At 45.3% G+C, this 16707-nt stretch overlaps 1 long non-coding RNA gene across 3 annotated transcripts; it reads right to left on the reverse strand.

Annotated features, from left to right (window-relative positions):
• Positions 1 to 5007: 5007 nt before the first annotated feature.
• LOC102547452 (uncharacterized) lies at positions 5008 to 16356 on the reverse strand. 3 transcript variants are annotated; one of them, XR_005496844.2, is made up of 5 exons: positions 15947 to 16119; positions 14733 to 14850; positions 9911 to 10073; positions 6801 to 6910; positions 5008 to 5632 (listed from the first exon to the last, which is right to left on the reverse strand). It is a non-coding gene; the product is annotated as an uncharacterized LOC102547452 (long non-coding RNA). The 3 variants fall into 3 exon arrangements; XR_010060248.1 differs by lacking the exon at positions 5008 to 5632 and adding an exon at positions 5823 to 5928 and having other exon boundaries at positions 15947 to 16356; XR_005496845.2 differs by lacking the exon at positions 6801 to 6910 and having other exon boundaries at positions 15947 to 16097.
• Between the last annotated feature and the right edge of the window lie 351 nt (positions 16357 to 16707).

Below are 16707 nucleotides of genomic sequence, written 5' to 3' on the forward strand. Positions count from 1 at the left end.
TCCCTAGCAAACATGCACTACTGTGGATGGGCCCTTTGAAAATGTGGGTTTAGGGGACTGAAACTCAGGTCCCTGTACTTGCATGGCAGGCTGTCACCCCAGCCCTATTGTGGTGACTTCAGTCAACTGTCCCATCTGGACGTCCGGCGCGTATCTTGCTGGTAGATTCCGAAACAACTTCTATTTTTGATGACGTAAAGCTTCCCATGGGACCAGATCACTAGGTTATCTCCACAGTTCCCACCAGCCTGTGCCTTCATAGTCACAACCCACAGCAGTTGTCTGAGATCAGGACCTCCAAGAGTAATAAGAAACATCAAAAACCTTGGAAGAACTCTGTGTGGGTAACAATGCTTACTGGAGATCAGTTCCCCCCCCCCCTCTCTCTCTCTCTCTCTGCTTTTGCTTTTGCTTAGATCACCAACTTTCCTGCCTCTTCCTGATGCCAATTTTGAGGGCAGGAGGCTCCAAGGCATTTTCTGGAGCAGAAGAGCTCCGAGTGCCATGTGTCTGCCTTTGAATACAGCTTGTCTCTCTGCTGGTCTCTTAAAGGGACCTAAATGTGCCGTTTTTGCAAAACCTTCCCTCTGAGGCTCATGCCTCCCCTCCTTTCAGAGAGAGCAGCAAACAGCTTGTGAGTTATTTATGACCTATGTCTGGTTCGTGCCCAAGAGAGTTTGGCAGAAGCTGGGCAGCAGACCTCCGGGCTCTGGAGAATGGAGGAGACTCTTCAGAGAAGTCCTAATACCTTGGATCCCGAGGAGCTGTGAAGCAGGGACAAGGCTGGATTGGTGCGTGGTCATGAGACAGTACTCTGGCAGGCTAGGGTACAGAAAGGGAGCCTGACCTGGGGACTGTCTCCAAGGTCAGTACTCCTGTCCCATGCCTTCCCCCAGCAGGGCCCATTGATGGTGTCCTTCAAGTTCTCTTTCAGGGTGCAAAAATGACTAGGTTGGCTAAGAATTCTGCTAGGCAACACTGAAGTATGTTCCCACTTTAAAACTTCAAAGCTCCATGTGAGAACGGTAACTAAAGTGGACACTCATAGACGGACAAACCACTGAGGGGCATGCATAGTCACAACAGCTAAGACAGACACTCTCTTCGAGTTCACCATCTACACGGGGTCCGAAGGGTAGAGCCATACCTCCTTCATCTCCAAGCTGAGAAGCAGCTGGTGTAAGCAGGTATCATTCTGAACCTCTGTGGTGCCGTACCAGGACAACCAAAAACCTCACAGACCCCTGAGGATTACTAGCCAGACCTGGGGGATTGCTTTTATTTGGCATCACACAAACAGGGGTAAGAATCCTGCTCTTCTTAGAGCTTAGTGTCTTACCTAGGGATCCTGAGAATCCTAGGATAAGTGTCCTACCTGAACATCAGTCTTTTCCTCGATCAGAGGTAGAGAGGGGCCTTATGAGCACGGTATAGAAAGGTACCAAGTGGGGCTGGGGATTTAGCTCAGTGGTAGAGTGCTTACCTAGGAAGCGCAAGGCCCTGGGTTCGGTCCCCAGCTCCGAAAAAAAAAGAACCAAAAAAAAAAAAAAAAAAAAAAAAAAAAGAAAGGTACCAAGTGCTTGTTTGACACTTGTGTGGGGTGTGCATAGGAGAACATGCTCGCTCAGTGTGTGCCTGGATGGAGAATGCATTCTGCTACATGGGTTCTTAGTGTGGGTTTTGGAGCCCACTAGAACTTGGAAAAAGTCTCTCTCCCTCTCCCTCTCCATCTCCCTCTCCCTCTCCCTGTCTCTCTCCTCCTTTGTCTCCCTCCCTCCCTCTCCTCTCCAGAGTTGCAGGACCTGACTCACCTGCAACTCCCTGCCCTCTGTATTTCCTGCCTGCTGTCCTAATTACTGGCTCCTGTGGATCCTTCCTTGTAGCTTAGGGTTTCTGTATGCAGGAAGCCTTACCAAGTCCTTTTGAATAATCCCTCCCAACACAGGCCAGGTATGCAGGGAATACCTTGACTTTGAGTCTTCAGGATGTCTTGTTAGCTCCTTACCCTCATGGAGCACCCAAAAGTCTAACAAGCAGGGCATTTCTTTTCCTTCCTCTCCATAGACCCACTATGAGCTCTTGTCGTACAGTAAGCACCTCAAGACGTGTTTGACAAAACAGAGTCGCTAAATGACTGCTCTGATCTTGCAAACAAAAAAAAAAACCTACAAAACAAACAAACAAATAAAAACAACAAAAAACCCAACTGGAATGTTCCAGAATAGACAACTTAGGTAAATATAGATACTTAGATAAAGCCAGACACTCGGCTACAACTCGGTTTTCACATTCACCTCTCACTGGTCTACCTAGCCAGTGCCTCCATTAGCAGGGTACTTATCTTGTTCCTTGCATAGCTTATATCTTTGTATGGTGGAGTGAGGTGGAAAGTGTGGTAGAGATGTGCAGGTCCAGAAGCCAAGACAGAATGTGATCCATCTCGCTGGGATGCATGGCTGGATGCGGTGAGGGAAGGATGTAAGGAGGCATCTAGGTGTAAGCAAGCTGTCTGATGCTGCAAGGGCCCAGCTTTGGGTCACGGCTGCTACCCTGGGGCTTCAAGGCACAGACATCATTTTGTAATCCTTATTTAGTAATACCAGGCCTGTCCCCATTTCAGCATTCTGCCCATTCCTCCGGGCATGGCTCACGGGTAGTGTTGCACCCAAAGCTCTCAGCGTCTGGCATACATTTAATAAAGGTGAGCCCTGTAACTACCACCTCGGATCCCAAAGGTCTTGAGGAGACTAGCTCTGACACTCTTGGGAGCCACCTGGCACAGCTCTGCAAAGCAGCACAGAAGGATGGTCAGTCGTGACTGCGGTATTTGGTGTGTGACCTTGAAGGTGTGTCCTGTGTGTCTTTCCAATTTCAGGGTCTCCCTCTGTAAAAGCAACATCACATAACCTTCAGATTGCATGGTCTCAAGTCAAAGGGGGAACCCAAAGGCTCACGTGTTCCAAAGCTCTAGCGACAGAGCTGGACTTGGGCCTGGCTGCAGAAGGGTGTCGTGTGCTATTGTTGGAACTGGCTTTTCTCCATCTCTACGAGCTCCAGAACTGGACTCTATGTAACCAGCATAGATAGGGCCTCTCTAGCCCTAAATCCTCCAAGGCTGGGTCCAGTAAGGGATCTGAAGCCTTCAGTGAGGGTCCCCAAAGCTGTGGTTTGGGTGGCAATGGGTTGGCTCAGTTGTCGGGTCATGTGGACACCGCCAAGCTTGACCTCGTGGCAAAACGATGACTAATCAGATTGGTTCCGACTCGGACTCAGAAAGTGGGAGGAACAGTGTCCCAGGGAGAGCTCTGAGATTTTGCCATGGAGCCAGAGGAACTGTACCCTAAATGAACCCATGGAACCTGCTACCAAATTAAAACATTACTGACAGCCAACAGGTATCTGACACTCACACAGACCTTGTCCTTGGTTTGAACTCATTGGCTATCATGTGAATACTGCTCCCTTATCACTATTTGAGTGAGGATGAAGCTAAGGCGCTGCTTTATTTTATTTTATTTTATTTTATTTTATTTTGTAGTCAGAGGGCTCTTCTGACATGTGGTGAGCAAACCATAGCAGTTATGATTCTAGACACGGCTACAAAGTACATACTCTTAAAATCCTTTGCAATCTACTGTAAGAAGACAGCCAGGAGAGCATATAGTAAATGCAGAGTCAGACATGACCTGACAGGATGGTTCGCAGTGTAGACTCATGTAAATAGTGTAATAGTTTATGAGATAATTCAGTAAGAGGTCATGGCTTTACCATGCATGACAGGTGAGTGGTAAGCAGGCCATCTCAGTACGGGGCTCAGAGAGGTGCCTGGTGATTGTTGGCCAGCTGACCAAATGACTTGTTTTATGTACACAGCATGAGTCCTTTCATCTGAGAGCCTGTGTTGTACAATAATGACAACACATTATTGTAATGTTTCCGTATTCCTTTCTGCCTCCAAAGAAAAGCAAAGGACTCAAGGAGAGCACTGGAAGGAAAAGGCAGATCCTGGCATTTCATTTGCTGGTGGAACATAGGTAAGGATGCCACGCTGGCCCTGAGCCACTGCCATGGTCTTCCTGGATGCTCTTGGTGGGAGAGGTGTGGAGAAACCCACTTTACAGACAGGGAGCAGGGGAGTGGAGGAAATGTGAGAGATTTAAGTTCCTTTCCATCGTTGTAAAAATATTTTTCGCCTTTTGGGGAACACAAATGTGTTTCGTTTTGCCTATAGGGTTTGATTGAGCATCTAGAAGCAAAGAGAAAAGAGGGAGAGGAGGTACCTCAGTCAGTAACACACTAGCTATGCAAACGTGAGGACCAGAGTTCAATATCGAGAACCCATGTAGAAATCTGGACCTGGTTCTTTGCTCTTGGGATCCCATCACTGGAGCAGCCGAGACAGGCAGAGCCCTACAGCTTGTTGGCCAGCCAGGGTAGCCAACTTAATCAATTCTAGCTACGTAAGAGACTACATCATAGGAAAAAAGATGAATGATGCCTGAGGGGTGATACCCAGGGTTGACCTCTGGCCTCCATAAGAAGGTATACATATGTGTGCTCATACCCATTGATATGGTAAACTGAACATGCATGTGCACACATACACAGAAACACAGACATACAGACGAACACACAAACACAGACACACCCCCACACATGCACACACACATGTACACACACACACACACACACACACACACACACAAGAGCACACACGCTTTGTTGTTTTGCCTACTGATGGATCCACTGCTTTCTTCTGCTGTCTCAGGTACAAACATCAAGATAATAAACACCCCTACATTTCTCCACTTCCCTCCCGGCTCTCCTCTTGGAGTCCAGTGCTATTGGGAAGCCCTTAACCAGAGCATCAAAGTCATTAGAGGACTGCTTCTGAAATCGGGTTCCCATGGAATCAGAACTGCTGACCTCTCCCTCCCTCCACCATCCTGCTGGGTAATCCTTGCGTGATTTCAGGTCCCTAGGAGTGACTCAGAGTGGAGTCATTAGTGCTACACCCACCAACTTTATTGGAATTTACTGTCGGAGAAATGTCTGTTCCCCAAGACCGAGCTGCAAGGAGCTGCAATGCCGGTCCTTCTTGGCCATTGCACAAGTCTGTGCATTTTGTTTGGTTTGGAATTCCATCCCGAACGTGCACACCTGCATGCGTTTCATTTTCCGAATCTCGGGGAAGTCAAGTTTGATACCAAGTCACTTGAAAGAATAACTGACCTCCAAGAATATTTTCCCTCCAGTGATAGCATTGGTACCTCCTGTCCAGTAGCACCAGAGGCATTTGGTTGTGAGGAAGAGGATGACACAAAGCAAAACTGAAGCCTCTGTTTGGAGAAGATGCAGGTGATGGAGAAATGAGTCCGTAATAATACAAGCTGAGAATCTGGGAAACGGTCAAAAATATAAGCTCTGGTCCTTTCAACAAATAAATGATCAATAGAAAGGAGGGATGATGGGTAACAGGGGAGCTGTCCCAGACTAAAGCAGATGTTCCTTTGGGTCTGAAGGAGTACTGTAAGCAGGGAGTGGTTTCGTCAGTGGCTTGTTGAGGGAGATGAGGCGCATGCATTAGTCTTTCCTTGTCTTTGGTTTTATGTCCTTCATAGTCATTCAACATCTGTAAATGCCAAGTGGAAAACACGAAAAGTGTTTCATACACACACACACACACACACACACACACACACATATATATATATATGTATATATATATATACTGTACTCTGATTCTCATCTGTTATCAATATCTGTACTGTTACTCTAGCAGTGATACCCACAGATCCCAGGTACTGCCTGGCAAATCTTACCCCATCCTCCTCTTTGGTGGATGTTGGACTCATATTTACTTCTGGGAGAAGTCCCTCCTTGAGAGATCTTCTTTGTCTGTTTAGTACCTCCAGTGCTCAGTGGACCCTGTGAATTGGTATTTGTGACTAAACATACACAAATATATCTCAATATTTATAATGCTGGAGTGAAGATTCCCATGCAGTTATAAGGAATAATGTAGACAGATCTGCATTCTTTACCAGCCTCTCCTAGGCCAGTGTGTTCATCACAACTGTAAAATAGTACAAGTCAGGAATCTGGCATTGTTAACCCACTCATCATCTCACATGAGTTCCATGTTCTCTCTCTCTCTCTCTCTCTCTCTCTCTCTCTCTCTCTCTCTCTCTCTCTCCCTCTCTTTCTCTCTCTCTGTCTCTGTCTCTCTGTATGTATGCATGTATGTATGCATGTATGTATGCATGTATGTATGCATGTTTGTATGTATGCATGTATGTGTGCATATATGTGTGTTTGTGTGCATTTCACCTTTTGTGATTTCTCCAAATTGTGTCTATCACAGTCAAGACAGAATATTCCTGTACCTTAGTTCCTGCTAATTCTCTCCATATTTGTCCCTTGACTCCTTATTTCTGCACTCTGTAAGTGATTGGAACAGGATCTCAGGTTTGAGGTCTATGTCCTGGTTCCAGTTAAATCATCTCCAATTCCCCAGGATTTGAATCAATTCGAATTCTCTCAGAGGAAGGGAGTTGGAAATCCAGAACTCTTTATAGAAAGAAAACCACAGAAAGCCCGAACACTAAGCGGATGCAGACCATAGTGTCTTTCTCATTGTAGAAGATTGTAAAGACCCTGGTGGGGAGGAAGGCTCTGCATCATCTTCAAATTCCACTAGTCTGCATGACTCAAACCTGCTTCAAGGAAGGCATAGATTGTGTGTGAGTTCTGATGGGAGCACTACCTCGTCTAGATCTGACTATGTCTGTGTTATTTACCTATAGGATGGGCCTCAGGTTAGCTGTCAGTCATGGGCCTGTCACAGGCTTCCTCAGCACCAGGCCACTCTCATAGAAGTTAGCTTCTCTTGGACAATGACACATCAGGTCTGAAATGCAGGTGGAGGTGAACAAGGAATTGAAGTCAGTCAATGCAAGACTCATGTTTTCTCTTCTCCAGATTTCATGATGGACCTTGAATGAAGTTTTCATGGAGTTTCCTGGCTCAACTCTTGGGTTCCAACCTACTGATAGCTGACTTTTCAGAGACTGTCTAGAATGACAATGTTCCTCAGATGCACTTTCATGTGTCTGCTCTATGCACAAAACCACACGGGAGGCTAGTAAGCACTTTGAATAACAGATAACAGTCAAGTGTGTCTGGTGATGCTGAGTTCATTCCAAGTCTCCGACAGGCAAAGGAGTGACTTGGGCATGTTGCTGAGATCACAGGTCACACCATCACTAACTGGCAGTGTATTGCATGTAAGGCTTTGTAATAGTCTCAAGGAGAAAGGATTAGAAGCCTTTCATCTCGATACCATTTCATCTGATCATCCATCCATCCATTTACCCATCCATCTGGTATTTTGCCTATCTTTCTCTTCATTTCTACATTCATCCACCCATCCACCCACCTATCCCTCAGGTCCTTTGTCTTTCTGTCATGTCTTCTATCTACCTGTCCATACAGCCAGCCACTCATTGCTATGTGCAGAATGCAGCACCATGTTGCATAGCTCTGCTGGAATGCAAAAATTACCTTAGGGCCAGATTGGATTTTGAACGTCTTTGTTCCCTCATGCTCAAGTTTACTTTACATTTTATGATGGTGTTTTCAAGAAGTGAAACACCCATAGGATATGTAGTACATCTATCTATCTATCTATCTATCTATCTATCTATCTATCTATCTATCTATCTATTTATCTATCTATTATCTATCTATCTATCTATCTATCTATCTATCTATCTATCTATCTACCTACCTATGTACCTACCTATCTATAACACACATTTACTTACATACACCCACATATATATATAAGCACATATGTATATGTATATGTGTATATGTATAGCATTTCCCTGTACCTTCTCAAATTGTCCACACACTGATTGCACTGTCATGACCCATCTTCATCTAGGAAAGACTTCAGAGTCTCTTGGGAACCCTTCTGAGCATCTCTAAGGCTTGACTGTGATGCCCACATCTCAGTGATGGAAGTCCACGTTAGTGGCTCATCCTCATGAGCCTCTTGTCTTTCCATGATAACCAGCCAGTTTGAGTGGAGCCTAACATTCCCATAAAGGTGTAAAGATGTGTTCCAAACCCAGCCCAGGGGCACAGCATGCTCCCCTGAGACAGTTGTCAGATGAGTTCTTGATAAACACCCTATCCTTTTCACATCTCTGATTTCCTGCAGCTCCTAGGAATGCAATCCTGCCCGTCAGTCACCTGAACCCTTTCAATGAATGACATGTTCTAGTTGCAAGTGCCATTGTTGCTGAATTTTTGCCTGTAGAGGTTTAACACAAAATTCTTATGCGACAGGACATAACGTTATAGGAAGGGGAAAGAGGATGTAGAGACAGGCAAGAATGAAGCCAGGGATAAACCCCATGCTCGCACTGGTACTTTGCTGTGACAGGGAGTGGAGATGGAGTCATTGGGATGAGTACATGAGGCACTGACACAGCTGCTCTCTGTGCTGCACCATGCTTCCTAATTTACTGGATGAACCACGGCAGGTTCTGGCTAAGGGCATGTATCCCTATGTAAGTTATGGGATGAAATATTCCCCAACACACATTCAGCCCTAAGGCTCTGCACAGCTTGGGAAAAGCAGCGTTTCTATCTTGTTTCAACTGATCTTCCAATATTGTAGATTTCTCTACCAATCTATGTGATGTATCCAATGCTCAGACAGGCCAGGAATGATGATGCACACCTAGAATCCTAGCACATGGGAGGTGAGGGTAGGAGGATTAGGAAGGAGGTCAAGGATAGCTTTGGCTATACAGTGAGTTTGAGGTTAGCCAGGGACTCAAAAAACCAAACCTCCCAAACCAAAAAGAACAAAAATAACACTCAAGGGACTTCCAGAAAGAACCCTTCCAGCTCTCTAGGCTTTTCTTACTCGTCACAAAATTGCCAACTTTTTGTTGAACAGGCACAAAACATTCTCAACTAGAAGTCTACCATCTGCCTGTCCATTCATATTTTTCCCCCAAAACTGTTTTTATGAGAAAGCATGGCAACACCTCCTGTAATTTCTGGCACAGCGTAGCCTTCAAAACCAGCAATGCTGACTTCGTCCTAACTTCCATGTTGAGAAACTCCAATGTACTTGTAGGACTAACGTCGCCATAGCGGAAGCTCTCCATTGAAGCGGAGTCACATATTTACCTGCAGTTTGCTCTTATAGATATTGACTCCTGTCTAATTGCTTGGAACTTCTAGAAAAGAAAAATTCTTGTCCAAAACCAGAGAGAGTCAATATCCAAGGTCTCCTAATGATAGGTCTATATTCTCTCCCAACCATCTGCATGGTCTCCCATGTTTTCTCCTGCTATCTTCATGGCCTCTTATAGTCCCTCCCAACAATGTCCGTGGTCGCCTATGCCTTTTCCGACTATCTGCATGGTCTCCTAAATTCTTTCCCACCCTTTTTCTTATATTTTTGGTTGTGAGCCTAGCCTTTAACGGCTGAGCCATCTCTCCAGCCCAATCCCACCCTTATTCTTAACCACTGTGAGGCATGGCTTGCTTTGTTGTGACATTGGCTATTTACATCTTGTGGAGATTTCATGACAGGTGAGATACAGTGCTGAGCCCAGCACCTGTGCCCCATAGACAAGTGCATGCTGCTGCTGTTATTATTAATCTGGAGCTTTTAGGGGGGAATTCATAGAAACATGTGACACAGCTTGTTTCGCTTCTGAGAACAGGAAGTTGAAACCTGTCCCAATGAGGCAGTTTTGTGGCTTAGAAAGCGAGAGAAAATTATATACCAGAATGACCTTTCCCCTCAAGTGTTGTTCAGTGCACAAAACTAATTAGCCAGGCCCTAATTGGGTGGAAGCTGGAGCTTAAAGGGGAAACTTACTCAGTGAGAATGTGACAGTCTACCCTGTAGTCTCCATAGGGTGTCACACTTTAGTTCCTCTCAGTAACTTCAGTATTAAATTTGTTCAGTTTTCACATGAGATGTCTCGACAGCCAGCTCCTTCCGTGATCTCTAGCCAGCAACCAGGAAGTTGTGTGGTGGCCTGGGATGATAAAGGTCACCATAGTTTTGAGTTCTGCTCTGGTGGCACCCACTGTACATTTTCCTGAGCTGGAAGGCAAAAATATCACACTAGGAAGAAAGAGAGAAAGAAAGAGAGAAAGAAAGAAAGAAGCCACAATTGGGAACCATAATGAGCTACCTCCTTAGGTAGAGGACACAAAGATCCCGTGGAAGGGTGTACACATGCTGATCTCTAAGGGATATGCAAAGGCGTACTACCTGGTGACGTATCTGGGGCTCAGACCAGCTTGCGGTGAGCATCCACCCACACCAAGGATTCAAAATGACTGTGCTGTGTGAGGGTGGTAGTACAGGTTTCAAAAACAAAGCCTGCCTCCTCAGTGGCATGCCTGCTAGGAAGCCAAGGTCAATGACTATTCTGGTTGGGAGCCCAGTTCTGTCCAAAACCACTTTACCACTTTTTTTGGGGGGGGGGATATGGTGGGATCTGAGGCCTAACTTCAACACTGTAAAAACTCCAGGAGAGTAACTCCAGGTCAGTTAACTCTTGTGTAGCCTTTGTGCTGTTGTTGAAATAGGGTCTCACTGTGTAGACCCAGCCTGAAACACACATAGAACAGGGTGGCCTCTAAGTCGCGGAGATCACCTGTCTCTGCCTCCCAAAGCGCCATCACATCTGGCTTGTGCAGGCCTGATGATGTTGGAAGATGAAGGAATCCTGGTCCATGCCATTTTCTTCCCTGCACTCTCCTCCTGTTTCTCCCTTGTGTACTGTTCTAGCCCTGCAGCCTGGTGAATGCAGTTTGCAGCATGTATTGCTGTCATGCAACTACCTTGTAACCTTTCACCATAAACAAGAGAAGGAAAATAAGGAGGGAATGAAGGGGCTGGTGAGATGGTTCAGCAAGTAAAGGTGCTCATGGCCAAACCAAATCACCTGAGTTCAGTTTTCAGACTCCATGTGATGGAAGGAGTGAACCAAATACAAAAAGTTGTTCACACACACACACACACACACACACACACACACATGCACACACATACATACATACACACACACACACACACATAGACACACATACATACACACACATTACACACACAAACACACACCCACCACATAAAAATAAACAAGGTGGGTTAATAGAAGCAACTGGTGACTGAAGACAGAACCTAATTAGGGCCTCAAGTCTGGAGTCACTTCATTCTCATCCACAGCTGTCCACTGAAGGAGATCAAAACTTCCTTGTGTCAGCTCCATGGACCATCTCTTACTTGAAGCCAAGAACGCTCTAATTTACCAGTCCCCCTAAGTCCCTCAGCCCTTTCCTCCTCACCTGTGCCTCCTGTCACTTCTTGTCTTTCCTTTAGAGTTAATTAATAACTATTATCTGTCTCTCTGTAGATCCCTGAGTTCTTTGAGGACATGAACCGTGTCTTAACTTCATTTCCCAAAAGGGTGCAATAGCAAAGAGTGTACTAAGTGAATGAATGAATGGATTGGTGAGTATATGTGGATGGATGAACAGATGGACGAATGGACGGATGGGTGAATATATGGATGAATGGGTGGATAAATGGATAGGTGGATGATAAATACATGAACGTATGATTGGATGAATGAATGAAGTCAATAATTTGGAAAACAAGACCTTGCAGAGGTTATGAGGGCATGGAGGTTATGGATAGTTTCTGGGTTTCAGGGAACCTTCTTTGTTTCCTGGTCCATAGAGGGAGGTTGATCAATTCCTGCTCCAGCGTTGAAGTCTCTTATGAGGAAAGCGCTTTCACCCTTCCTCACTATAATGTAAACCAGATTAAACTCTCTTCTCCCCCACCCCAAAGGATAACACAGGAAAACTTGACATCTCCTTATGATGAATTACGTGTCCCTGGGTCTTTCTTCATTTCTTTTTCTATTTTCATTTTTCATCATCTCAAAAGAATGTCCTCTTCATTTTAGATTTTACCAGAAGTCACACTTGTGTGGATGAAGAGGTTAGATAAGTTTCTAAGTAAAGGAAGCAGAGCACTTCTCTCTGTGTACACTGAAGACTGCCTGTGGAAGTTAACTGCCACAAGGCACACCACGCCCTTTCTACAAGACACCAAACTTTCAGGACTTCGTGGACACAAGCCTGCCTGTTTTGTCAGTATCTTTGGGGGTCAAAGGTAACAGTTTCATAGCCAAGAGGACTGGAAAGTCTGACCAAAAGGAAACAGGTTTAAAAATATTTTACAAAGCAATATTGTCTCCCAAATTTTATTTTTCCTTCAACTGCAAGCAAACCGTCATGGAGGATAGTGACTCAAGAAGAGACTGTCAAAGTGAAGTCAAATCAGATGTTTTTATCATTTTCCCCTCTATGTTTCGTTAAAAGATAGCTTTGAGGCTAGAAGATGGCTCTATGGCTAAGAATGCTTGTGACACAAGTAGGAAGTCCTGAGTTCAAATCCCCAGCACTCACATGAGAAACCAAGTGTGGTGGTATAAACCACTTGGGGATGGATACAGGACTCACTGGAGCTTTCTGGCTGCCAGTGAGAGACCCCATCTTAAGGAATATGGTGGAGAGTAATACAGCAGGATACCTGGTATTTGCTGGCTTTTGCACAAGTACAAGAGGGGGTACACACACACACACACACACACACATATTTATCACACACATTCATGTACAGACCACATGAAAAAGACATCCTTATTGACATGTAGGTCAGATACCAGTAATAGGACACACCCATTTGAAAGGTATAATTCTGTGGTTCATTGCTGACAGGAGCTTGATATAGCTGTCTTCTGAGAGGCACATCCAGATCATGTCAAATACAGAGGTGAATGCTAGCAGCAAACCATTGAACTGAGAATGGATCCCCATTGGAGGAGTTAAAGAAAGGATTAAAAGAGCTGAAGGGACTTGCAACTCCATAAGAACAACAGTGCCAACCAACCAGAGCTCCCAGGGACTAAACCACTACCCAAAGACTATACATGAACTAACCCATGGCTCCAGCTGCATATGTAGCAGAGGATGGCCTTGTTGGGCACCAATGGAAGGAGAAGCCCTTGGTCCTGCCAAGGCTGGACCCCCCCAGTATAGGGGAATGTTGGGGGGTAGCAGGAAGGGGGGATGGTTCGGGAAGGGAATACCATTATAGAAGAAAGGGAGGAGGATGAGATGGGGGGGGGGGAAACTGGGAAAGGGAATAACAGTTGAAATGTAAATTAAAAATCATATATATATATATATATATATATATATATATATATATATAAACAGTCACAAGAACCAAACTGTGCCAAACTGTGCCAGTCTGGAGCAATTTTATCAATCTCACGGAAATCTCCCTCTCTATTGGCTGTCACCTCCTTGGTGCCCACCAGTCACATTTTGTCCTCTGTTGATGCAGAGGTTTAGGAAGTGAAATCGCACCCTGTACACACATCATTCTGTGACTGGCTTCTCTTTGCCATGTGACATCTTTGAGCCTTAACCCAGGACTTCATTTATTCTTAGGACTAATATTATTCTGCTCTCTCTATGCACCCTGTGGTGCTTTTAATGTCCCCCATTACTTTGGGGCATTTGAAACCTTGGTCTCCAGATGGTGATACTCTCTGGGGGAGGTTTAGGAAGTGTGGCTTTGCTGGGGGAAGTGTGTCACTTGGGGTGAGCTTTAAGCGTTTAAACCCTCAAGTCATGTCCAGTTAACTCTCTCTGCTTGGTGTTTGCAGTTGAAGCCGTGAGCTCTCAGCCACCAGTTCCAGCCACCATACTTGATGCTTTCTGCCACGTTGTCTCTGTCATTACAGACTGAGAACCATAAGACAGAATAAATGATTTCACTTTTTTGTCTAAGTTGCTTCAGCCTTGGCATTTTATCATAGCAACCAAAAACTAGTTAATATACATCTCCACTTGTTTATTCCTCTCATTTTTGGGGGTACTGGAGATTGAACTCGGGGTCTCATGTAAGCCCTATGTATGCTATGCCACGGAACCACACCATTAGTCTGTGTGTTTCTTGGTGGACTGGTAGGTTACATCTACATTTTTGGCTAGTGTGAGCTGTGCTGCTGAAAGCATTTGTGCATGAACTTTTGGGTACCTGTATTTTCCTTTCTCTTGGATATATATCTACTAGTAGAATCACTAGGTCATAGCATAAGGTGCCGTTCAGTCACTAAAGAGATGACATATGGCCGCTATATTCACCTAGAGCCACATAATGCCCCTTAATTGCTTTCCTCTCTACTCTTACTCTCTTCTGGCTGGGTCTTCTCAGCTCGACGGAAAGAAGCAAAGGTTCTCATCCAACAAATACACAGAGAAACTGTTGGGCAAGGAGGAGGATGGTGCACTGAGAAAGCTGGCACTGAAGCCTAAACTGGTCTACATTTTTCACGATGTGAGCCATTAACTTCCTGGAGTAAAAGCCTAGCTCTTTGTGAGGATCCAGAAGTCCCCTGCTTGTGGGTGACCTCCCAGTTCTTCTGGTCTCCCTGCAACACCACCTCTTTCCCGGTGCAGGTCTTCACACACTCTGCCAAGGTTGGAGGGTGCCATTTTCCAGAAGCTGGGCAAAGGAATGAATGGATGTGTGAGGCAAAGCCATTGCATGAACATTCGAGCTCGTGCCTCAAGGTCACAGAATTAGTTGGTGACAGAGCCCTTACCAGATTTCCACAGCAGAGACTTTCTTGTTTGACTCCTTCCTTTCGGTTGGTGCGACAGTTCATGGCAATCTCAGCGTGACAGGATGGTGTCTATGAGGCAGTTTCTGGAAGGGCTCAACTGAAGAGTGAAATACTCATTAGGAGCCTGGGCACCACTATCCCATGGGATGAATATTTGTCTCTCTCTGCTTCCTTACTGTGGATGCAACATGGCCAGCTGCCTTATGTTCCATATCTTTCCCACTGTGGTGGAGTACATACCCTTAAATACCATGAGCTCGAACAAATGAAACTCAAGACGGATGATCAAAATATGAATGCTTCACTCCTTCTTTAAATGAGGAAAAAGAATACCCTTGGCAGGGAAGGGAGAGGCAAAGATTAAAACAGAGACTGAAGGAACACCCATTCAGAGCCTGCCCCACATGTGGCCCATACATATACAGCCACCCAATTAGACAAGATGGATGAAGCAAAGAAGTGCAGACCGACAGGTGCCGGATGTAGATCGCTCCTGAGAGACACAGCCAGAATACAGCAAATACAGAGGCGAATGCCAGCAGCAAACCACTGAACTGAGAATAGGACCCCCGTTGAAGGAATCAGAGAAAGGACTGGAAGAGCTTGAAGGGGCTCGAGACCCCACATGTACAACAATGCCAAGCAACCAGAGCTTCCAGGGACTAAGCCACTACCTAAAGACTATACATGGACTGACCCTGGACTCTGACCTCATAGGTAGCAATGAATATCCTAGTAAGAGCACCAGTGGAAGGGGAAGCCCTGGGTCCTGCTAAGACTGAAACCCCAGTGAACTAGACTGGTGGGGGGAGGGCGGCAATGGGGGGAGGGTTGGGAGGGGAACACCCATAAGGAAGGGGAGGGGGAAAGGGAATAACACTCGAAATGTATATAAGAAATACTCAAGTTAATAAAAAAAAAAATAAAATGTAAAAAAAAAATACCGTGAGCTCAAGGGTTCCTCCTTTCTTAAGTTGATTTTGTAGGCCATTTTACTCCCATTGAGGAAAGTAATTGATACAACTGGCAATCTAATACCTGTTTGCTGCTGCAGACCACTTCCACCTCTGGGATCCCTATAGCAGTATTGGCGTTTAGGTTAAATGACCGTTTGTTCCCTGAAGGGCACTGAGCAACACCTCTGCTCCCCACCCCACAGCATCCTCCCTTACCCCCACCAGGCTATAACCAACCAAATTGTGTTCAGATGTGTCCAGATGTCCTTGGTGAGAACTACAGACCTATAGCTATTGTCCTGATTAATGGACATTAGTGCTCGAGGAAGCCAAGGACATTTTCCAGCCCCTGTTCACCAGAAAAAGTCTTTCCTTCAATTCCCTTTTAACAGGGCAGGAAATGGCCTATACACTATTGGGAGGAATCTTACTTAACAATGGATTTGGAATCCAAAGGGTTTTATGACTAAGTTAACAAGAGTACTTAGTCGACTGGAATTCTTCATTTTTCTAGAACTTTCTTCCCCAAGCACCAGCCCAATGCAATCCCCAGTATCTCAATTCAGTTATATAATCTCAGCCCTTGTAGGGTATTTGTCCTAACAGAAACTTCCAGTTGTTTAGCACAACCTTCCTCAGAGTTAGACCCTTCGGTAGCCATGGTAACAGAAAGAAGAAAGGGTTTTCATAGAGAGAGAGAGATGACAAATGGGCTCTAATTTTAAGAATTCTGTGCAAAAATTTCAACATTTTGTATCTTCCTCTGTGGTCAGCCTTAGGACCAAGGCTTTATTTCTGAGAAGTAGAAATAAAACCCAGTTGCTCTAAGGCAGGTCCCCTCCTGATCGGGAGTGCTGTGGCGACTCCTATAGATCTGTTCCTACTTGGGAGGTGAGAATAGAGCTCCCATCAGGAACTCCCATGAAAATACAGTTGGCTGAAAACATTCAAAAATGCAAAACCCCACCATCACAGAATCAATAAATTTCCACGACGCA

Source organism: Rattus norvegicus, chromosome 19 (assembly GCF_036323735.1).
Source record: "Rattus norvegicus strain BN/NHsdMcwi chromosome 19, GRCr8, whole genome shotgun sequence".
NCBI classification, from domain to species: domain Eukaryota; kingdom Metazoa; phylum Chordata; class Mammalia; order Rodentia; family Muridae; genus Rattus; species Rattus norvegicus.